Source organism: Eubalaena glacialis, chromosome 20, assembly GCF_028564815.1.
Source record: "Eubalaena glacialis isolate mEubGla1 chromosome 20, mEubGla1.1.hap2.+ XY, whole genome shotgun sequence".
NCBI lineage: Eukaryota > Metazoa > Chordata > Mammalia > Artiodactyla > Balaenidae > Eubalaena > Eubalaena glacialis.
Window position 1 is genome coordinate 39064349 of NC_083735.1, and position 24498 is coordinate 39088846.

The following is a 24498-nucleotide window of genomic DNA, read 5'->3' on the forward strand; positions in this document are numbered from 1 at the left end:
TGGTCCCTTGCCTGAATCAACTTTTCTTCACAAAGTGTTCTGCATGTAGCGAACTCCCTCAAATTTGAAATGCTCTATGTAGGCTATCGGGCCTTAGCCTATTCTGAAATCCTGCAGTGTAACAGGAAAACTGTGCTTTCGTTGCAGTAGGAATGCAAGCCTCCTTTTTACTGTAGGTAAGGGGTCCTTGCGTGTGAGTTCCTAGAAGAAAGGGAAAGCAGATTGTGATTCTAAGTGCAGTCAAATGAAGACAATGAGGCAGATTTCCTTGACATGCACGATGTGAGAGAACAGAATCCCTGGAGCTGTTGGTGTGCTGAGGACATCTAGCTTTCCCAAGGAAGGGTGCAGTGTATTGCCCTACTCTCTGAATACATAGAGTGACTTGGAAAGGCTTACGGCCTAGATGTTTCTTAGAAGAGCAGTGGAACGTGCTGGTACTCACTGTATTTGTAGGCAATGGGGTGCCCACACGAGGCTCCTAAGGGTCTGGAAAAGCGTAGAAACGTTAAAGTAAAGCAGAAGTGTGAATACGAGGTAATGTAAACTGCAACACGCTTTCGCTTCAGCAGGGCTCTTTAGGCCTTAGCGTGAGGCAAGTACTCACGTCAAGTTTCCCTTTAGCTCTAGAGCCTAACAGGATGAGCTCCCACCCATACTATGGAAGCACCGTGCTTCTTTATAGAAAACTCCTTTTCGTTCCAGAGGGCTAACTACAGTGACTAGAGGCCTATCAAACATAGAGTTATTTAGGTAGCTTCAGGGCAGCATGACTAAGGGCTTTTAATAAGGGAAAGCAAGGCTTTTGCCATCAGGTCTTCTTTGCCTGTGAACAATCAGCCTGAAGCCTTCTGATTTCTAACAAATCAAAAGAGACTCTAGTTCTACCCTGGTCCCTTGCCTGAATCAACTTTTCTTCACAAAGTGTTCTACATGTAGCGAAGTCCCTCAAATTTGAAATGCTCTATGTAGGCTATCGGGCTTTAGCCTATTCTAAAATCCTGCAGGGTAACAGGAACATCTGTGCTTTGGTTGCAGAAGGAATGCAAGCCTCCTTTCTCCTGTAGGTATGGGATCCTTCAGTGTGAGTTCTTGGAAGGAAGACGAAGCAGATTGTGTTTCTAAGTGCAGCTCAAATGAGGACAATGAGGCAGACTTCCATGGCATGTAGGACGTGAGAGAACAGAATCCCTGGAGATGTTGGTGTGCTGAGGACATCTAGCTTTCCCAAGGAAGGGTGCAGTGTATTGCCCTACTCTCTGAATGCAGAGTGACTTGGAAAGACTTACGGCCTGGATGTTTCTTAGAAGGGCAGTGGAACCTGCTGGTACTCACTGTATTTGTAGGCAATGGGGTGCCCACACGAGGGTCCAAAGTGTCTGGAAAAGCGTAGAAACGTTAAAGTAAAGCAGAACTGCGAATACGAGGTAATGGAAACTGCAACACGCTTTCGCTTCAGCCGGGCTCTTCAGGCCTTAGCGTGAGGCAAGTACTCACGTCAAGTTTCCCTTTAGCTCTAGAGCCTGACAGGATGAGCTCCCACCCATACTATGGAAGCACCGTGTTTCTTTAGAGAAAACTGCTTTTTGTTCCAGAGGGCAAACTACAGTTAGTAGAGGCCAGTCAAAAATAGAGTTATTTAGGTAGCTTCAGGGCAGCATGACTAAGAGCTTTTAATAAGGGAAAGCAAGGCTTGTGCCATCAGGTCTTCTTTGCCAGTGAACAATCAGCCTGAAGCCTTCTGATTTCTAACAAGTCAAAAGAGACTCTAGCTCTACCCTGGTCCCTTGCCTGAATCAACTTTTCTTCACAAAGTGTTCTGCATGTAGCGAACTCCCTCAAATTTGAAATGCTCTATGTAGGCTATCGGGCCTTAGCCTATTCTAAAATCCTGCAGTGTAACAGGAAAACTGTGGTTTCATTGCAGTAGGAATGCAAGCCTCCTTTCTACTGTAGGTATGGGGTCCTTGGGTGTGAGTTCCTAGAAGAAAGGCGAAACCGATTGTGTTTCTAAGTGCAGCTCAAATGAGGACAATGAGGCAGACTTCCATGGCATGTAGGACTTGAGAGAACAGAATCCTTGGAGCTGTTGGTGCGCTGAGGACATCTAGCTTTCCCAAGAAGGGTGCAGTGTATTGCCCTACTTTCTGAATGCAGAGTGACTTGGAAAGACTTACGGCCTGGATGTTTCTTAGAAGGGCAGTGGAACGTGCTGGTACTCACTGTATTTGTAGGCAATGTGGTGCCCACACGAGGGTTCTAAGTGTGTGGAAAAGTGTAGAAACGTTAAAGTAAAGCAGAACTGCGAATACGAGCTACTGGAAACTGCAACACGCTTTCGCTTCCGCAGGGCTCTTCAGGCCTTAGCGTGAGGCAAGTATTCATGTCAAGTTTCCCTTTAGCTCTACAGCCTGACAGGATGAGCTCCCATCCGTACTATGGAAGCACCGTGTTTCTTTAGAGAAAACTGCTTTTTGTTCCAGAGGGCTAACTACAGTGACTAGAGGCCAGTCAAAAATAGAGTTATTTAGGTAGCTTCAGGGCAGCATGACTAAGAGCTTTTAATATGGGAAAGCAAGGCTTATGCCATCAGGTCTTCTTTGCAGGTGAACAATCAGCCTGAAGCCTTCTGATTTCTAACAAGTCAAAAGAGACTCTAGCTCTACCCTGGTCCCTTGCCTGAATCAACTTTTCTTCACAAAGTGTTCTACATATAGCGAACTCCCTCAAATTTGAAATGCTCTATGTAGGCTATCGGGCTAGAATAGGCTAAAGCCTATTCTAAAATCCTGCAGTGTAACAGGAAAACTGTGGTTTCGTTGCAGTAGGATGCAAGCCTCCTTTCTACTGTAGGTATGGGGTCCTTGGGTGTGAGTTCCTGGAAGAAAGGCGAAGCAGATTGTGTTTCTAAGAGCAGCTCAAAATCGGACAATGAGGCAGACTCCATGGCATGTAGGACGTGAGAGAACAGAATCCCTGGAGCTGTTGGTGTGCTGAGGACATCTAGCTTTCCCAAGGAAGGGTGCAGTGTATTGCCCTACTCTTTGAACACATAGAGGGACTTGGAAAGGCTTACGGCCTGGATGTTTCTTAGAAGGGCAGTACGGCCTGCTGGTACTCACTGTATTGGTAGGCAATGGGGTGCCCACACGAGGGTCCAAAGAGTCTGGAAAACCGTAGAAACGTTAAAGTAAAGCAGAACTGCGAATACGAGCTAATGTAAACTGCAACACGCTTTCGCTTCAGCAGGGCTCTTCAGGCCTTAGCGTGAGGCAAGTACTGACGTCAAGTTTCCCTTTAGCTCTAGAGCCTGACGGGATGAGCTACCACCCATGCTATGGAAGCATCGTGCTTCGTTAGAGAAATCTTTTCGTCCTGAGTGTAACTACAGTGACTAGAGGCCAGTCAGAAATAGACGTATTTAGGTAGCTTCAGGGCAACCTGAATAGAGCTTTTAATATGGGAAACAAGGCTTGTGCCATCAGGTCATCTTTTGCGGTGAACACGAAGTCTAAACCCATCTGATTTCCAACAAGTCAAAAGAGACTCTAGCTACACCCTGTTCCCTTGCCTGAATCAACTTTTCTTCCCAAAGTGTTCTGCATGTAGCGAACTCACTCATCCTTGGAACACTCTAAGTAGGCTATCGGTCCTTAGCCTATTCAAAATACTGCAGTGTAACAGGAACAACTGTGCTTTGGTTGCAGTAGGAACGCAAGCCTCCTTTCTCCTGTAGGTATGGGGTCCTTGAGTGTGAGTTCCTAGAAGAAAGGCGAATCAGATTGTGTTGCTAAGTGCAGCTCAAATGAGGACAATGAGGCAGACTTCCATGGCATGTAGGACGTGAGAGAACAGAATCCCTGGAGCTGTTGGTGTGCTGAGGACATCTAGCTTTCCCAAGGAAGGGTGCAGTGTATTGCCCTGCTCTCTGAATGCAGAGTGACTTGGAAAGACTTACGGCCTGGGAGTTTCTTAGAAGGGCAGTGGAACCTGCTGGTACTCACTGTATTTGTAGGCAGTGGGGTGCCCACACGAGGGTCCTAAGTGTCTGGAAAAGCGGAGAAACGTTAAAGTAAAGCAGAACTGCGAATACTAGCTAATGGAAACTGCAACACGCTTTCGCTTCAGCAGGGCTTTTCAGGCCTTAGCGTGAGGCAAGTACTCACGTCAAGTTTCCCTTTAGCTCTAGAGCCTGACAGGATGAGCTCCCACCCATACTATGGAAGCACCGTGTTTCTTTAGAGAAAACTGCTTTTTGTTCCAGAGGGCTAACTACAGTGACTAGAGGCCAGTCAAAAAGAGAGTTATTTAGGTAGCTTCAGGGCAGCATGACTAAGAGCTTTTAATATGGGAAAGCAAGGCTTGTGCCATCAGGTCTTCTTTGCCGGTGAACAATCAGCCTGAAGTCTTCTGATTTCTAACAAGTCAAAAGAGACTCTAGCTCTACCCTGGTCCCTTGCCTGAATCAACTTTTCTTCACAAAGTGTTCTCCATGTAGCGAACTCCCTCAAATTTGAAATGCTCTATGTAGGCTATCGGGCTAGAATAGGCTAAAGCCTATTCTAAAATCCTGCAGTGTAACAGGAAAACTGTGGTTTCGTTGCAGTAGGATGCAAGCCTCCTTTCTACTGTAGGTATGGGGTCCTTGGGTGTGAGTTCCTGGAAGAAAGGCGAAGCAGATTGTGTTTCTAAGAGCAGCTCAAAATCGGACAATGAGGCAGACTCCATGGCATGTAGGACGTGAGAGAACAGAATCCCTGGAGCTGTTGGTGTGCTGAGGACATCTAGCTTTCCCAAGGAAGGGTGCAGTGTATTGCCCTACTCTCTGAACACATAGAGGGACTTGGAAAGGCTTACGGCCTGGATGTTTCTTAGAAGGGCAGTACGGCCTGCTGGTACTCACTGTATTGGTAGGCAATGGGGTGCCCACACGAGGGTCCAAAGAGTCTGGAAAACCGTAGAAACGTTAAAGTAAAGCAGAACTGCGAATACGAGCTAATGTAAACTGCAACACGCTTTCGCTTCAGCAGGGCTCTTCAGGCCTTAGCGTGAGGCAAGTACTGACGTCAAGTTTCCCTTTAGCTCTAGAGCCTGACGGGATGAGCTACCACCCATGCTATGGAAGCATCGTGCTTCGTTAGAGAAACCTTTTCGTCCAGAGTGTAACTACAGTGACTAGAGGCCAGTCAGAAATAGACGTATTTAGGTAGCTTCAGGGCAGCCTGAATAGAGCTTTTAATATGGGAAACAAGGCTTGTGCCATCAGGTCATCTTTTGCGGTGAACACGAAGTCTAAACCCTTCTGATTTCCAACAAGTCAAAAGAGACTCTAGCTACACCCTGTTCCCTTGCTTGAATCAACATTACTTCCCAAAGTGTTCTGCATGTAGCGAACTCACTCATCCTTGGAACACTTTGAGTAGGCTATCGGTCCTTAGCCTATTCAAAATCCTGCAGGGTAACAGGAAACAGTGGTTTCGTTGCAGTAGGAATGCAAGCCTCGTTTCTACTGTAGGTATGGGGTCCTTGGGTGTGAGTTCCTAGAACAGAGGTGAAGCAGATTGTGTTGCTAAGTGCAGCTCAAATGAGGACAATGAGGCAGACTTCCATGGCATGTAGGACGTGAGAGAACAGAATCCCTGGAGCTGTTGGTGTGCTGAGGACATCTAGCGTTCCCAAGGAAGGGTGCAGTGTATTGCCCTAGTCTCTGAATACATAGAGTGACTTGGAAAGGCTTACGGCCTGGATGTTTCTTTGAAGGGCAGTGGAGCCTGCTGCTACTCACTGTATTTGTAGGCAATGGGGTGCCCACACGAGGTTCCTAAGTGTCTGGAAATGTGTAGAAACGTTAAAGTAAAGCAGAACTTCGAATACGAGCTGATGCAAACTGCAACACGCTTTCGCTTCAGCAGGGCTCCTCAGGCCTTAGCGTGAGGCAAGTACTCACGTCAAGTTTCCCTTTAGCTCTAGAGCCTGATAAGATGAGCTCCCACCCATACTATGGAAGCACCGTGTTTCCTTAGAGAAAACTGCTTTTTGTTCCAGAGGGCTAACTACAGTGACTAGAGGCCAGTCAAAAAGAGAGTTATTTAGGTAGCTTCAGGGCAGCATGACTAAGAGCTTTTAAGAAGGGAAAGCAAGGCTCGTGCCATCAGGTTTCTTTGCCGGTGAACCATCAGCCTGAAGCCTTCTGATTTCTAACAAGTCAAAAGAGACTCTAGCTCTACCCTTGTCCCTTGCCTGAATCAACTTTTCTTCACAAAGTGTTCTACATGTAGCGAACTGCCTCAAATTTGAAATGCTCTATGTAGGCTATCGGTCCTTAGGCTATTCTAAAATCCTGCAGGGTAACAGGAACAACGGTGCTTTGGTTGCAGAAGGAATGCAAGCCTCCTTTCTCCTGTAGGTATGGGGTCCTTGAGTGTGAGTTCCTAGAAGAAAGGCGAATCAGATTGTGTTGCTAAGTGCAGCTCAAATGAGGACAATGAGGCAGACTTCCATGGCATGTAGGACGTGAGAGAACAGAATCCCTGGAGCTGTTGGTGTGCTGAGGACATCTAGCTTTCCCAAGAAAGGGTGCAGTGTATTGCCCTGCTCTCTGAATGCAGAGTGACTTCGAAAGACTTACGGCCTGGGAGTTTCTTAGAAGGGCAGTGGAACCTGCTGGTACTCACTGTATTTGTAGGCAGTGGGGTGCCCACACGAGGGTCCTAAGTGTCTGGAAAAGCGGAGAAACGTTAAAGTAAAGCAGAACTGCGAATACTAGCTAATGGAAACTGCAACACGCTTTCGCTTCAGCAGGGCTTTTCAGGCCTTAGCGTGAGGCAAGTACTCACGTCAAGTTTCCCTTTAGCTCTAGAGCCTGACAGGATGAGCTCCCACCCATACTATGGAAGCACCGTGTCTCTTTAGAGAAAACTGCTTTTTGTTCCAGAGGGCTAACTACAGTGACTAGAGGCCAGTCAAAAAGAGAGTTATTTAGGTAGCTTCAGGGCAGCATGACTAAGAGCTTTTAATATGGGAAAGCAAGGCTTGTGCCATCAGGTCTTCTTTGCAGGTGAACAATCAGCCTGAAGTCTTCTGATTTCTAACAAGTCAAAAGAGACTCTAGCTCTACCCTGGTCCCTTGCCTGAATCAACTTTTCTTCACAAAGTGTTCTCCATGTAGCGAACTCCCTCAAATTTGAAATGCTCTATGTAGGCTATCGGGCTAGAATAGGCTAAAGCCTATTCTAAAATCCTGCAGTGTAACAGGATAACTGTGGTTTCGTTGCAGTAGGATGCAAGCCTCCTTTCTACTGTAGGTATGGGGTCCTTGAGTGTGAGTTCCTAGAAGAAAGGCGAATCAGATTGTGTTGCTAAGTGCAGCTCAAATGAGGACAATGAGGCAGACTTCCATGGCATGTAGGACGTGAGAGAACAGAATCCCTGGAGCTGTTGGTGTGCTGAGGACATCTAGCTTTCCCAAGGAAGGGTGCAGTGTATTGCCCTGCTCTCTGAATGCAGAGTGACTTGGAAAGACTTACGGCCTGGAAGTTTCTTAGAAGGGCAGTGGAACCTGCTGGTACTCACTGTATTTGTAGGCAGTGGGGTGCCCACACGAGGGTCCTAAGTGTCTGGAAAAGCGGAGAAACGTTAAAGTAAAGCAGAACTGCGAATACTAGCTAATGGAAACTGCAACACGCTTTCGCTTCAGCAGGGCTTTTCAGGCCTTAGCGTGAGGCAGGCACTCACGTCAAGTTTCCCTTTAGCTCTAGAGCCTGACAGGATGAGCTCCCACCCATACTATGGAAGCACCGTGTTTCTTTAGAGAAAACTGCTTTTTGTTCCAGAGGGCTAACTACAGTGACTAGAGGCCAGTCAAAAAGAGAGTTATTTAGGTAGCTTCAGGGCAGCATGACTAAGAGCTTTTAATATGGGAAAGCAAGGCTTGTGCCATCAGGTCTTCTTTGCAGGTGAACAATCAGCCTGAAGTCTTCTGATTTCTAACAAGTCAAAAGAGACTCTAGCTCTACCCTGGTCCCTTGCCTGAATCAACTTTTCTTCACAAAGTGTTCTACATATAGCGAACTCCCTCAAATTTGAAATGCTCTATGTAGGCTATCGGGCTAGAATAGGCTAAAGCCTATTCTAAAATCCTGCAGTGTAACAGGAAAACTGTGGTTTCGTTGCAGTAGGATGCAAGCCTCCTTTCTACTGTAGGTATGGGGTCCTTGGGTGTGAGTTCCTGGAAGAAAGGCGAAGCAGATTGTGTTTCTAAGAGCAGCTCAAAATCGGACAATGAGGCAGACTCCATGGCATGTAGGACGTGAGAGAACAGAATCCCTGGAGCTGTTGGTGTGCTGAGGACATCTAGCTTTCCCAAGGAAGGGTGCAGTGTATTGCCCTACTCTCTGAACACATAGAGGGACTTGGAAAGGCTTACGGCCTGGATGTTTCTTAGAAGGGCAGTACGGCCTGCTGGTACTCACTGTATTGGTAGGCAATGGGGTGCCCACACGAGGGTCCAAAGAGTCTGGAAAACCGTAGAAACGTTAAAGTAAAGCAGAACTGCGAATACGAGCTAATGTAAACTGCAACACGCTTTCGCTTCAGCAGGGCTCTTCAGGCCTTAGCGTGAGGCAAGTACTGACGTCAAGTTTCCCTTTAGCTCTAGAGCCTGACGGGATGAGCTACCACCCATGCTATGGAAGCATCGTGCTTCGTTAGAGAAACCTTTTCGTCCAGAGTGTAACTACAGTGACTAGAGGCCAGTCAGAAATAGACGTATTTAGGTAGCTTCAGGGCAGCCTGAATAGAGCTTTTAATATGGGAAACAAGGCTTGTGCCATCAGGTCATCTTTTGCGGTGAACACGAAGTCTAAACCCTTCTGATTTCCAACAAGTCAAAAGAGACTCTAGCTACACCCTGTTCCCTTGCTTGAATCAACATTACTTCCCAAAGTGTTCTGCATGTAGCGAACTCACTCATCCTTGGAACACTTTGAGTAGGCTATCGGTCCTTAGCCTATTCAAAATCCTGCAGTGTAACAGGAAACAGTGGTTTCGTTGCAGTAGGAATGCAAGCCTCGTTTCTACTGTAGGTATGGGGTCCTTGGGTGTGAGTTCCTAGAACAGAGGTGAAGCAGATTGTGTTGCTAAGTGCAGCTCAAATGAGGACAATGAGGCAGACTTCCATGGCATGTAGGACGTGAGAGAACAGAATCCCTGGAGCTGTTGGTGTGCTGAGGACATCTAGCGTTCCCAAGGAAGGGTGCAGTGTATTGCCCTAGTCTCTGAATACATAGAGTGACTTGGAAAGGCTTACGGCCTGGATGTTTCTTTGAAGGGCAGTGGAGCCTGCTGCTACTCACTGTATTTGTAGGCAATGGGGTGCCCACACGAGGTTCCTAGGTGTCTGGAAATGTGTAGAAACGTTAAAGTAAAGCAGAACTTCGAATACGAGCTGAGGCAAACTGCAACACGCTTTCGCTTCAGCAGGGCTCCTCAGGCCTTAGCGTGAGGCAAGTACTCACGTCAAGTTTCCCTTTCGCTCTAGAGCCTGATAAGATGAGCTCCCACCCATACTATGGAAGCACCGTGTTTCCTTAGAGAAAACTGCTTTTTGTTCCAGAGGGCTAACTACAGTGACTAGAGGCCAGTCAAAAAGAGAGTTATTTAGGTAGCTTCAGGGCAGCATGACTAAGAGCTTTTAAGAAGGGAAAGCAAGGCTCGTGCCATCAGGTTTCTTTGCCGGTGAACCATCAGCCTGAAGCCTTCTGATTTCTAACAAGTCAAAAGAGACTCTAGCTCTACCCTTGTCCCTTGCCTGAATCAACTTTTCTTCACAAAGTGTTCTACATGTAGCGAACTGCCTCAAATTTGAAATGCTCTATGTAGGCTATCGGTCCTTAGGCTATTCTAAAATCCTGCAGGGTAACAGGAACAACTGTGCTTTGGTTGCAGAAGGAACGCAAGCCTCCTTTCTCCTGTAGGTATGGGGTCCTTGAGTGTGAGTTCCTAGAAGAAAGGCGAATCAGATTGTGTTGCTAAGTGCAGCTCAAATGAGGACAATGAGGCAGACTTCCATGGCATGTAGGACGTGAGAGAACAGAATCCCTGGAGCTGTTGGTGTGCTGAGGACATCTAGCTTTCCCAAGGAAGGGTGCAGTGTATTGCCCTGCTCTCTGAATGCAGAGTGACTTGGAAAGACTTACGGCCTGGAAGTTTCTTAGAAGGGCAGTGGAACCTGCTGGTACTCACTGTATTTGTAGGCAGTGGGGTGCCCACACGAGGGTCCTAAGTGTCTGGAAAAGCGGAGAAACGTTAAAGTAAAGCAGAACTGCGAATACTAGCTAATGGAAACTGCAACACGCTTTCGCTTCAGCAGGGCTTTTCAGGCCTTAGCGTGAGGCAAGTACTCACGTCAAGTTTCCCTTTAGCTCTAGAGCCTGACAGGATGAGCTCCCACCCATACTATGGAAGCACCGTGTTTCTTTAGAGAAAACTGCTTTTTGTTCCAGAGGGCTAACTACAGTGACTAGAGGCCAGTCAAAAAGAGAGTTATTTAGGTAGCTTCAGGGCAGCATGACTAAGAGCTTTTAATATGGGAAAGCAAGGCTTGTGCCATCAGGTCTTCTTTGCCGGTGAACAATCAGCCTGAAGTCTTCTGATTTCTAACAAGTCAAAAGAGACTCTAGCTCTACCCTGGTCCCTTGCCTGAATCAACTTTTCTTCACAAAGTGTTCTCCATGTAGCGAACTCCCTCAAATTTGAAATGCTCTATGTAGGCTATCGGGCTAGAATAGGCTAAAGCCTATTCTAAAATCCTGCAGTGTAACAGGAAAACTGTGGTTTCGTTGCAGTAGGATGCAAGCCTCCTTTCTACTGTAGGTATGGGGTCCTTGGGTGTGAGTTCCTGGAAGAAAGGCGAAGCAGATTGTGTTTCTAAGAGCAGCTCAAAATCGGACAATGAGGCAGACTCCATGGCATGTAGGACGTGAGAGAACAGAATCCCTGGAGCTGTTGGTGTGCTGAGGACATCTAGCTTTCCCAAGGAAGGGTGCAGTGTATTGCCCTACTCTCTGAACACATAGAGGGACTTGGAAAGGCTTACGGCCTGGATGTTTCTTAGAAGGGCAGTACGGCCTGCTGGTACTCACTGTATTGGTAGGCAATGGGGTGCCCACACGAGGGTCCAAAGAGTCTGGAAAACCGTAGAAACGTTAAAGTAAAGCAGAACTGCGAATACGAGCTAATGTAAACTGCAACACGCTTTCGCTTCAGCAGGGCTCTTCAGGCCTTAGCGTGAGGCAAGTACTGACGTCAAGTTTCCCTTTAGCTCTAGAGCCTGACGGGATGAGCTACCACCCATGCTATGGAAGCATCGTGCTTCGTTAGAGAAACCTTTTCGTCCAGAGTGTAACTACAGTGACTAGAGGCCAGTCAGAAATAGACGTATTTAGGTAGCTTCAGGGCAGCATGAATAGAGCTTTTAATATGGGAAACAAGGCTTGTGCCATCAGGTCATCTTTTGCGGTGAACACGAAGTCTAAACCCTTCTGATTTCCAACAAGTCAAAAGAGACTCTAGCTACACCCTGTTCCCTTGCTTGAATCAACATTACTTCCCAAAGTGTTCTGCATGTAGCGAACTCACTCATCCTTGGAACACTTTGAGTAGGCTATCGGTCCTTAGCCTATTCAAAATCCTGCAGTGTAACAGGAAACAGTGGTTTCGTTGCAGTAGGAATGCAAGCCTCGTTTCTACTGTAGGTATGGGGTCCTTGGGTGTGAGTTCCTAGAACAGAGGTGAAGCAGATTGTGTTGCTAAGTGCAGCTCAAATGAGGACAATGAGGCAGACTTCCATGGCATGTAGGACGTGAGAGAACAGAATCCCTGGAGCTGTTGGTGTGCTGAGGACATCTAGCGTTCCCAAGGAAGGGTGCAGTGTATTGCCCTAGTCTCTGAATACATAGAGTGACTTGGAAAGGCTTACGGCCTGGATGTTTCTTTGAAGGGCAGTGGAGCCTGCTGCTACTCACTGTATTTGTAGGCAATGGGGTGCCCACACGAGGTTCCTAGGTGTCTGGAAATGTGTAGAAACGTTAAAGTAAAGCAGAACTTCGAATACGAGCTGAGGCAAACTGCAACACGCTTTCGCTTCAGCAGGGCTCCTCAGGCCTTAGCGTGAGGCAAGTACTCACGTCAAGTTTCCCTTTCGCTCTAGAGCCTGATAAGATGAGCTCCCACCCATACTATGGAAGCACCGTGTTTCCTTAGAGAAAACTGCTTTTTGTTCCAGAGGGCTAACTACAGTGACTAGAGGCCAGTCAAAAAGAGAGTTATTTAGGTAGCTTCAGGGCAGCATGACTAAGAGCTTTTAAGAAGGGAAAGCAAGGCTCGTGCCATCAGGTTTCTTTGCCGGTGAACCATCAGCCTGAAGCCTTCTGATTTCTAACAAGTCAAAAGAGACTCTAGCTCTACCCTTGTCCCTTGCCTGAATCAACTTTTCTTCACAAAGTGTTCTACATGTAGCGAACTGCCTCAAATTTGAAATGCTCTATGTAGGCTATCGGTCCTTAGGCTATTCTAAAATCCTGCAGGGTAACAGGAACAACTGTGCTTTGGTTGCAGAAGGAACGCAAGCCTCCTTTCTCCTGTAGGTATGGGGTCCTTGAGTGTGAGTTCCTAGAAGAAAGGCGAATCAGATTGTGTTGCTAAGTGCAGCTCAAATGAGGACAATGAGGCAGACTTCCATGGCATGTAGGACGTGAGAGAACAGAATCCCTGGAGCTGTTGGTGTGCTGAGGACATCTAGCTTTCCCAAGGAAGGGTGCAGTGTATTGCCCTGCTCTCTGAATGCAGAGTGACTTGGAAAGACTTACGGCCTGGAAGTTTCTTAGAAGGGCAGTGGAACCTGCTGGTACTCACTGTATTTGTAGGCAGTGGGGTGCCCACACGAGGGTCCTAAGTGTCTGGAAAAGCGGAGAAACGTTAAAGTAAAGCAGAACTGCGAATACTAGCTAATGGAAACTGCAACACGCTTTCGCTTCAGCAGGGCTTTTCAGGCCTTAGCGTGAGGCAAGTACTCACGTCAAGTTTCCCTTTAGCTCTAGAGCCTGACAGGATGAGCTCCCACCCATACTATGGAAGCACCGTGTTTCTTTAGAGAAAACTGCTTTTTGTTCCAGAGGGCTAACTACAGTGACTAGAGGCCAGTCAAAAAGAGAGTTATTTAGGTAGCTTCAGGGCAGCATGACTAAGAGCTTTTAATATGGGAAAGCAAGGCTTGTGCCATCAGGTCTTCTTTGCCGGTGAACAATCAGCCTGAAGTCTTCTGATTTCTAACAAGTCAAAAGAGACTCTAGCTCTACCCTGGTCCCTTGCCTGAATCAACTTTTCTTCACAAAGTGTTCTCCATGTAGCGAACTCCCTCAAATTTGAAATGCTCTATGTAGGCTATCGGGCTAGAATAGGCTAAAGCCTATTCTAAAATCCTGCAGTGTAACAGGAAAACTGTGGTTTCGTTGCAGTAGGATGCAAGCCTCCTTTCTACTGTAGGTATGGGGTCCTTGGGTGTGAGTTCCTGGAAGAAAGGCGAAGCAGATTGTGTTTCTAAGAGCAGCTCAAAATCGGACAATGAGGCAGACTCCATGGCATGTAGGACGTGAGAGAACAGAATCCCTGGAGCTGTTGGTGTGCTGAGGACATCTAGCTTTCCCAAGGAAGGGTGCAGTGTATTGCCCTACTCTCTGAACACATAGAGGGACTTGGAAAGGCTTACGGCCTGGATGTTTCTTAGAAGGGCAGTACGGCCTGCTGGTACTCACTGTATTGGTAGGCAATGGGGTGCCCACACGAGGGTCCAAAGAGTCTGGAAAACCGTAGAAACGTTAAAGTAAAGCAGAACTGCGAATACGAGCTAATGTAAACTGCAACACGCTTTCGCTTCAGCAGGGCTCTTCAGGCCTTAGCGTGAGGCAAGTACTGACGTCAAGTTTCCCTTTAGCTCTAGAGCCTGACGGGATGAGCTACCACCCATGCTATGGAAGCATCGTGCTTCGTTAGAGAAACCTTTTCGTCCAGAGTGTAACTACAGTGACTAGAGGCCAGTCAGAAATAGACGTATTTAGGTAGCTTCAGGGCAGCATGAATAGAGCTTTTAATATGGGAAACAAGGCTTGTGCCATCAGGTCATCTTTTGCGGTGAACACGAAGTCTAAACCCTTCTGATTTCCAACAAGTCAAAAGAGACTCTAGCTACACCCTGTTCCCTTGCCTGAATCAACATTACTTCCCAAAGTGTTCTGCATGTAGCGAACTCACTCATCCTTGGAACACTTTGAGTAGGCTATCGGTCCTTAGCCTATTCAAAATCCTGCAGTGTAACAGGAAACAGTGGTTTCGTTGCAGTAGGAATGCAAGCCTCGTTTCTACTGTAGGTATGGGGTCCTTGGGTGTGAGTTCCTAGAACAGAGGTGAAGCAGATTGTGTTGCTAAGTGCAGCTCAAATGAGGACAATGAGGCAGACTTCCATGGCATGTAGGACGTGAGAGAACAGAATCCCTGGAGCTGTTGGTGTGCTGAGGACATCTAGCGTTCCCAAGGAAGGGTGCAGTGTATTGCCCTAGTCTCTGAATACATAGAGTGACTTGGAAAGGCTTACGGCCTGGATGTTTCTTTGAAGGGCAGTGGAGCCTGCTGCTACTCACTGTATTTGTAGGCAATGGGGTGCCCACACGAGGTTCCTAAGTGTCTGGAAATGTGTAGAAACGTTAAAGTAAAGCAGAACTTCGAATACGAGCTGATGCAAACTGCAACACGCTTTCGCTTCAGCAGGGCTCCTCAGGCCTTAGCGTGAGGCAAGTACTCACGTCAAGTTTCCCTTTAGCTCTAGAGCCTGATAAGATGAGCTCCCACCCATACTATGGAAGCACCGTGTTTCTTTAGAGAAAACTGCTTTTTGTTCCAGAGGGCTAACTACAGTGACTAGAGGCCAATCAAAAAGAGAGTTATTTAGGTAGCTTCAGGGCAGCATGACTAAGAGCTTTTAAGAAGGGAAAGCAAGGCTCGTGCCATCAGGTTTCTTTGCCGGTGAACCATCAGCCTGAAGCCTTCTGATTTCTAACAAGTCAAAAGAGACTCTAGCTCTACCCTTGTCCCTTGCCTGAATCAACTTTTCTTCACAAAGTGTTCTACATGTAGCGAACTGCCTCAAATTTGAAATGCTCTATGTAGGCTATCGGTCCTTAGGCTATTCTAAAATCCTGCAGGGTAACAGGAACAACTGTGCTTTGGTTGCAGAAGGAACGCAAGCCTCCTTTCTCCTGTAGGTATGGGGTCCTTGAGTGTGAGTTCCTAGAAGAAAGGCGAATCAGATTGTGTTGCTAAGTGCAGCTCAAATGAGGACAATGAGGCAGACTTCCATGGCATGTAGGACGTGAGAGAACAGAATCCCTGGAGCTGTTGGTGTGCTGAGGACATCTAGCTTTCCCAAGGAAGGGTGCAGTGTATTGCCCTGCTCTCTGAATGCAGAGTGACTTGGAAAGACTTACGGCCTGGAAGTTTCTTAGAAGGGCAGTGGAACCTGCTGGTACTCACTGTATTTGTAGGCAGTGGGGTGCCCACACGAGGGTCCTAAGTGTCTGGAAAAGCGGAGAAACGTTAAAGTAAAGCAGAACTGCGAATACTAGCTAATGGAAACTGCAACACGCTTTCGCTTCAGCAGGGCTTTTCAGGCCTTAGCGTGAGGCAGGTACTCACGTCAAGTTTCCCTTTAGCTCTAGAGCCTGACAGGATGAGCTCCCACCCATACTATGGAAGCACCGTGTTTCTTTAGAGAAAACTGCTTTTTGTTCCAGAGGGCTAACTACAGTGACTAGAGGCCAGTCAAAAAGAGAGTTATTTAGGTAGCTTCAGGGCAGCATGACTAAGAGCTTTTAATATGGGAAAGCAAGGCTTGTGCCATCAGGTCTTCTTTGCAGGTGAACAATCAGCCTGAAGTCTTCTGATTTCTAACAAGTCAAAAGAGACTCTAGCTCTACCCTGGTCCCTTGCCTGAATCAACTTTTCTTCACAAAGTGTTCTACATATAGCGAACTCCCTCAAATTTGAAATGCTCTATGTAGGCTATCGGGCTAGAATAGGCTAAAGCCTATTCTAAAATCCTGCAGTGTAACAGGAAAACTGTGGTTTCGTTGCAGTAGGATGCAAGCCTCCTTTCTACTGTAGGTATGGGGTCCTTGGGTGTGAGTTCCTGGAAGAAAGGCGAAGCAGATTGTGTTTCTAAGAGCAGCTCAAAATCGGACAATGAGGCAGACTCCATGGCATGTAGGACGTGAGAGAACAGAATCCCTGGAGCTGTTGGTGTGCTGAGGACATCTAGCTTTCCCAAGGAAGGGTGCAGTGTATTGCCCTACTCTCTGAACACATAGAGGGACTTGGAAAGGCTTACGGCCTGGATGTTTCTTAGAAGGGCAGTACGGCCTGCTGGTACTCACTGTATTGGTAGGCAATGGGGTGCCCACACGAGGGTCCAAAGAGTCTGGAAAACCGTAGAAACGTTAAAGTAAAGCAGAACTGCGAATACGAGCTAATGTAAACTGCAACACGCTTTCGCTTCAGCAGGGCTCTTCAGGCCTTAGCGTGAGGCAAGTACTGACGTCAAGTTTCCCTTTAGCTCTAGAGCCTGACGGGATGAGCTACCACCCATGCTATGGAAGCATCGTGCTTCGTTAGAGAAACCTTTTCGTCCAGAGTGTAACTACAGTGACTAGAGGCCAGTCAGAAATAGACGTATTTAGGTAGCTTCAGGGCAGCATGAATAGAGCTTTTAATATGGGAAACAAGGCTTGTGCCATCAGGTCATCTTTTGCGGTGAACACGAAGTCTAAACCCTTCTGATTTCCAACAAGTCAAAAGAGACTCTAGCTACACCCTGTTCCCTTGCCTGAATCAACATTACTTCCCAAAGTGTTCTGCATGTAGCGAACTCACTCATCCTTGGAACACTTTGAGTAGGCTATCGGTCCTTAGCCTATTCAAAATCCTGCAGTGTAACAGGAAACAGTGGTTTCGTTGCAGTAGGAATGCAAGCCTCGTTTCTACTGTAGGTATGGGGTCCTTTGGTGTGAGTTCCTAGAACAGAGGTGAAGCAGATTGTGTTGCTAAGTGCAGCTCAAATGAGGACAATGAAGCAGACTTCCATGGCATGTAGGACGTGAGAGAACAGAATCCCTGGAGCTGTTGGTGTGCTGAGGACATCTAGCGTTCCCAAGGAAGGGTGCAGTGTATTGCCCTAGTCTCTGAATACATAGAGTGACTTGGAAAGGCTTACGGCCTGGATGTTTCTTTGAAGGGCAGTGGAGCCTGCTGCTACTCACTGTATTTGTAGGCAATGGGGTGCCCACACGAGGTTCCTAAGTGTCTGGAAATGTGTAGAAACGTTAAAGTAAAGCAGAACTTCGAATACGAGCTGATGCAAACTGCAACACGCTTTCGCTTCAGCAGGGCTCCTCAGGCCTTAGCGTGAGGCAAGTACTCACGTCAAGTTTCCCTTTAGCTCTAGAGCCTGATAAGATGAGCTCCCACCCATACTATGGAAGCACCGTGTTTCCTTAGAGAAAACTGCTTTTTGTTCCAGAGGGCTAACTACAGTGACTAGAGGCCAGTCAAAAAGAGAGTTATTTAGGTAGCTTCAGGGCAGCATGACTAAGAGCTTTTAAGAAGGGAAAGCAAGGCTCGTGCCATCAGGTTTCTTTGCCGGTGAACCATCAGCCTGAAGCCTTCTGATTTCTAACAAGTCAAAAGAGACTCTAGCTCTACCCTTGTCCCTTGCCTGAATCAACTTTTCTTCACAAAGTGTTCTACATGTAGCGAACTGCCTCAAATTTGAAATGCTCTATGTAGGCTATCGGTCCTTAGGCTATTCTAAAATCCTGCAGGGTAACAGGAACAACTGTGCTTTGGTTGCAGAAGGAATGCAAGCCTCCTTTCTCCTGTAGGTATGGGGTCCTTGAGTGTGAGTTCCTAGAAGAAAGGCGAATCAGATTGTGTTGCTAAGTGCAGCTCAAATGAGGACAATGAGGCAGACTTCCATGGCATGTAGGACGTGAGAGAACAGAATCCCTGGAGCTGTTGGTGTGCTGAGGACATCTAGCTTTCCCAAGGAAGGGTGCAGTGTATTGCCCTGCTCTCTGAATGCAGAGTGACTTGGAAAGACTTACGGCCTGGAAGTTTCTTAGAAGGGCAGTGGAACCTGCTGGTACTCACTGTATTTGTAGGCAGTGGGGTGCCCACACGAGGGTCCTAAGTGTCTGGAAAAGCGGAGAAACGTTAAAGTAAAGCAGAACTGCGAATACTAGCTAATGGAAACTGCAACACGCTTTCGCTTCAGCAGGGCTTTTCAGGCCTTAGCGTGAGGCAGGTACTCACGTCAAGTTTCCCTTTAGCTCTAGAGCCTGACAGGATGAGCTCCCACCCATACTATGGAAGCACCGTGTTTCTTTAGAGAAAACTGCTTTTTGTTCCAGAGGGCTAACTACAGTGACTAGAGGCCAGTCAAAAAGAGAGTTATTTAGGTAGCTTCAGGGCAGCATGACTAAGAGCTTTTAATATGGGAAAGCAAGGCTTGTGCCATCAGGTCTTCTTTGCAGGTGAACAATCAGCCTGAAGTCTTCTGATTTCTAACAAGTCAAAAGAGACTCTAGCTCTACCCTGGTCCCTTGCCTGAATCAACTTTTCTTCACAAAGTGTTCTACATGTAGCGAACTCCCTCAAATTTGAAATGCTCTATGTAGGCTATCGGGCTAGAATAGGCTAAAGCCTATTCTAAAATCCTGCAGTGTAACAGGAAAACTGTGGTTTCGTTGCAGTAGGATGCAAGCCTCCTTTCTACTGTAGGTATGGGGTCCTTGGGTGTGAGTTCCTGGAAGAAAGGCGAAGCAGATTGTGTTTCTAAGAGCAGCTCAAAATCGGACAATGAGGCAGACTCCATGGCATGTAGGACGTGAGAGAACAGAATCCCTGGAGCTGTTGGTGTGCTGAGGACATCTAGCTTTCCCAAGGAAGGGTGCAGTGTATTGCCCTACTCTCTGAACACATAGAGGGACTTGGAAAGGCTTACGGCCTGGATGTTTCTTAGAAGGGCAGTACGGCCTGCTGGTACTCACTGTATTGGTAGGCAATGGGGTGCCCACACGAGGGTCCAAAGAGTCTGGAAAACCGTAGAAACGTTAAAGTAAAGCAGAACTGCGAATACGAGCTAATGTAAACTGCAACACGCTTTCGCTTCAGCAGGGCTCTTCAGGCCTTAGCGTGAGGCAAGTACTGACGTCAAGTTTCCCTTTAGCTCTAGAGCCTGACGGGATGAGCTACCACCCATGCTATGGAAGCATCGTGCTTCGTTAGAGAAACCTTTTCGTCCAGAGTGTAACTACAGTGACTAGAGGCCAGTCAGAAATAGACGTATTTAGGTAGCTTCAGGGCAGCCTGAATAGAGCTTTTAATATGGGAAACAAGGCTTGTGCCATCAGGTCATCTTTTGCGGTGAACACGAAGTCTAAACCCTTCTGATTTCCAACAAGTCAAAAAAGACTCTAGCTACACCCTGTTCCCTTGCCTGAATCAACATTACTTCCCAAAGTGTTCTGCATGTAGCGAACTCACTCATCCTTGGAACACTTTGAGTAGGCTATCGGTCCTTAGCCTATTCAAAATCCTGCAGTGTAACAGGAAACAGTGGTTTCGTTGCAGTAGGAATGCAAGCCTCGTTTCTACTGTAGGTATGGGGTCCTTGGGTGTGAGTTCCTAGAACACAGGTGAAGCAGATTGTGTTGCTAAGTGCAGCTCAAATGAGGACAATGAGGCAGACTTCCATGGCATGTAGGACGTGAGAGAACAGAATCCCTGGAGCTGTTGGTGTGCTGAGGACATCTAGCGTTCCCAAGGAAGGGTGCAGTGTATTGCCCTAGTCTCTGAATACATAGAGTGACTTGGAAAGGCTTACGGCCTGGATGTTTCTTTGAAGGGCAGTGGAGCCTGCTGCTACTCACTGTATTTGTAGGCAATGGGGTGCCCACACGAGGTTCCTAAGTGTCTGGAAATGTGTAGAAACGTTAAAGTAAAGCAGAACTTCGAATACGAGCTGATGCAAACTGCAACACGCTTTCGCTTCAGCAGGGCTCCTCAGGCCTTAGCGTGAGGCAAGTACTCACGTCAAGTTTCCCTTTAGCTCTAGAGCCTGATAAGATGAGCTCCCACCCATACTATGGAAGCACCGTGTTTCTTTAGAGAAAATTGCTTTTTGTTCCAGAGGGCTAACTACAGTGACTAGAGGCCAATCAAAAAGAGAGTTATTTAGGTAGCTTCAGGGCAGCATGACTAAGAGCTTTTAAGAAGGGAAAGCAAGGCTCGTGCCATCAGGTTTCTTTGCCGGTGAACCATCAGCCTGAAGCCTTCTGATTTCTAACAAGTCAAAAGAGACTCTAGCTCTACCCTTGTCCCTTGCCTGAATCAACTTTTCTTCACAAAGTGTTCTACATGTAGCGAACTGCCTCAAATTTGAAATGCTCTATGTAGGCTATCGGTCCTTAGGCTATTCTAAAATCCTGCAGGGTAACAGGAACAACTGTGCTTTGGTTGCAGAAGGAACGCAAGCCTCCTTTCTCCTGTAGGTATGGGGTCCTTGAGTGTGAGTTCCTAGAAGAAAGGCGAATCAGATTGTGTTGCTAAGTGCAGCTCAAATGAGGACAATGAGGCAGACTTCCATGGCATGTAGGACGTGAGAGAACAGAATCCCTGGAGCTGTTGGTGTGCTGAGGACATCTAGCTTTCCCAAGGAAGGGTGCAGTGTATTGCCCTGCTCTCTGAATGCAGAGTGACTTGGAAAGACTTACGGCCTGGAAGTTTCTTAGAAGGGCAGTGGAACCTGCTGGTACTCACTGTATTTGTAGGCAGTGGGGTGCCCACACGAGGGTCCTAAGTGTCTGGAAAAGCGGAGAAACGTTAAAGTAAAGCAGAACTGCGAATACTAGCTAATGGAAACTGCAACACGCTTTCGCTTCAGCAGGGCTTTTCAGGCCTTAGCGTGAGGCAGGTACTCACGTCAAGTTTCCCTTTAGCTCTAGAGCCTGACAGGATGAGCTCCCACCCATACTATGGAAGCACCGTGTTTCTTTAGAGAAAACTGCTTTTTGTTCCAGAGGGCTAACTACAGTGACTAGAGGCCAGTCAAAAAGAGAGTTATTTAGGTAGCTTCAGGGCAGCATGACTAAGAGCTTTTAATATGGGAAAGCAAGGCTTGTGCCATCAGGTCTTCTTTGCAGGTGAACAATCAGCCTGAAGTCTTCTGATTTCTAACAAGTCAAAAGAGACTCTAGCTCTACCCTGGTCCCTTGCCTGAATCAACTTTTCTTCACAAAGTGTTCTACATATAGCGAACTCCCTCAAATTTGAAATGCTCTATGTAGGCTATCGGGCTAGAATAGGCTAAAGCCTATTCTAAAATCCTGCAGTGTAACAGGAAAACTGTGGTTTCGTTGCAGTAGGATGCAAGCCTCCTTTCTACTGTAGGTATGGGGTCCTTGGGTGTGAGTTCCTGGAAGAAAGGCGAAGCAGATTGTGTTTCTAAGAGCAGCTCAAAATCGGACAATGAGGCAGACTCCATGGCATGTAGGACGTGAGAGAACAGAATCCCTGGAGCTGTTGGTGTGCTGAGGACATCTAGCTTTCCCAAGGAAGGGTGCAGTGTATTGCCCTACTCTCTGAACACATAGAGGGACTTGGAAAGGCTTACGGCCTGGATGTTTCTTAGAAGGGCAGTACGGCCTGCTGGTACTCACTGTATTGGTAGGCAATGGGGTGCCCACACGAGGGTCCAAAGAGTCTGGAAAACCGTAGAAACGTTAAAGTAAAGCAGAACTGCGAATACGAGCTAATGTAAACTGCAACACGCTTTCGCTTCAGCAGGGCTCTTCAGGCCTTAGCGTGAGGCAAGTACTGACGTCAAGTTTCCCTTTAGCTCTAGAGCCTGACGGGATGAGCTACCACCCATGCTATGGAAGCATCGTGCTTCGTTAGAGAAACCTTTTCGTCCAGAGTGTAACTACAGTGACTAGAGGCCAGTCAGAAATAGACGTATTTAGGTAGCTTCAGGGCAGCATGAATAGAGCTTTTAATATGGGAAACAAGGCTTGTGCCATCAGGTCATCTTTTGCGGTGAACACGAAGTCTAAACCCTTCTGATTTCCAACAAGTCAAAAGAGACTCTAGCTACACCCTGTTCCCTTGCCTGAATCAACATTACTTCCCAAAGTGTTCTGCATGTAGCGAACTCACTCATCCTTGGAACACTTTGAGTAGGCTATCGGTCCTTAGCCTATTCAAAATCCTGCAGTGTAACAGGAAACAGTGGTTTCGTTGCAGTAGGAATGCAAGCCTCGTTTCTACTGTAGGTATGGGGTCCTTGGGTGTGAGTTCCTAGAACAGAGGTGAAGCAGATTGTGTTGCTAAGTGCAGCTCAAATGAGGACAATGAGGCAGACTTCCATGGCATGTAGGACGTGAGAGAACAGAATCCCTGGAGCTGTTGGTGTGCTGAGGACATCTAGCGTTCCCAAGGAAGGGTGCAGTGTATTGCCCTAGTCTCTGAATACATAGAGTGACTTGGAAAGGCTTACGGCCTGGATGTTTCTTTGAAGGGCAGTGGAGGCTGCTGCTACTCACTGTATTTGTAGGCAATGGGGTGCCCACACGAGGTTCCTAAGTGTCTGGAAATGTGTAGAAACGTTAAAGTAAAGCAGAACTTCGAATACGAGCTGATGCAAACTGCAACAGGCTTTCGCTTCAGCAGGGCTCCTCAGGCCTTAGCGTGAGGCAAGTACTCACGTCAAGTTTCCCTTTAGCTCTAGAGCCTGATAAGATGAGCTCCCACCCATACTATGGAAGCACCGTGTTTCCTTAGAGAAAACTGCTTTTTGTTCCAGAGGGCTAACTACAGTGACTAGAGGCCAGTCAAAAAGAGAGTTATTTAGGTAGCTTCAGGGCAGCATGACTAAGAGCTTTTAAGAAGGGAAAGCAAGGCTCGTGCCATCAGGTTTCTTTGCCTGTGAACCATCAGCCTGAAGCCTTCTGATTTCTAACAAGTCAAAAGAGACTCTAGCTCTACCCTTGTCCCTTGCCTGAATCAACTTTTCTTCACAAAGTGTTCTACATGTAGCGAACTGCCTCAAATTTGAAATGCTCTATGTAGGCTATCGGTCCTTAGGCTATTCTAAAATCCTGCAGGGTAACAGGAACAACGGTGCTTTGGTTGCAGAAGGAATGCAAGCCTCCTTTCTCCTGTAGGTATGGGGTCCTTGAGTGTGAGTTCCTAGAAGAAAGGCGAATCAGATTGTGTTGCTAAGTGCAGCTCAAATGAGGACAATGAGGCAGACTTCCATGGCATGTAGGACGTGAGAGAACAGAATCCCTGGAGCTGTTGGTGTGCTGAGGACATCTAGCTTTCCCAAGAAAGGGTGCAGTGTATTGCCCTGCTCTCTGAATGCAGAGTGACTTCGAAAGACTTACGGCCTGGGAGTTTCTTAGAAGGGCAGTGGAACCTGCTGGTACTCACTGTATTTGTAGGCAGTGGGGTGCCCACACGAGGGTCCTAAGTGTCTGGAAAAGCGGAGAAACGTTAAAGTAAAGCAGAACTGCGAATACTAGCTAATGGAAACTGCAACACGCTTTCGCTTCAGCAGGGCTTTTCAGGCCTTAGCGTGAGGCAAGTACTCACGTCAAGTTTCCCTTTAGCTCTAGAGCCTGACAGGATGAGCTCCCACCCATACTATGGAAGCACCGTGTCTCTTTAGAGAAAACTGCTTTTTGTTCCAGAGGGCTAACTACAGTGACTAGAGGCCAGTCAAAAAGAGAGTTATTTAGGTAGCTTCAGGGCAGCATGACTAAGAGCTTTTAATATGGGAAAGCAAGGCTTGTGCCATCAGGTCTTCTTTGCAGGTGAACAATCAGCCTGAAGTCTTCTGATTTCTAACAAGTCAAAAGAGACTCTAGCTCTACCCTGGTCCCTTGCCTGAATCAACTTTTCTTCACAAAGTGTTCTACATGTAGCGAACTCCCTCAAATTTGAAATGCTCTATGTAGGCTATCGGGCTAGAATAGGCTAAAGCCTATTCTAAAATCCTGCAGTGTAACAGGAAAACTGTGGTTTCGTTGCAGTAGGATGCAAGCCTCCTTTCTACTGTAGGTATGGGGTCCTTGGGTGTGAGTTCCTGGAAGAAAGGCGAAGCAGATTGTGTTTCTAAGAGCAGCTCAAAATCGGACAATGAGGCAGACTCCATGGCATGTAGGACGTGAGAGAACAGAATCCCTGGAGCTGTTGGTGTGCTGAGGACATCTAGCTTTCCCAAGGAAGGGTGCAGTGTATTGCCCTACTCTCTGAACACATAGAGGGACTTGGAAAGGCTTACGGCCTGGATGTTTCTTAGAAGGGCAGTACGGCCTGCTGGTACTCACTGTATTG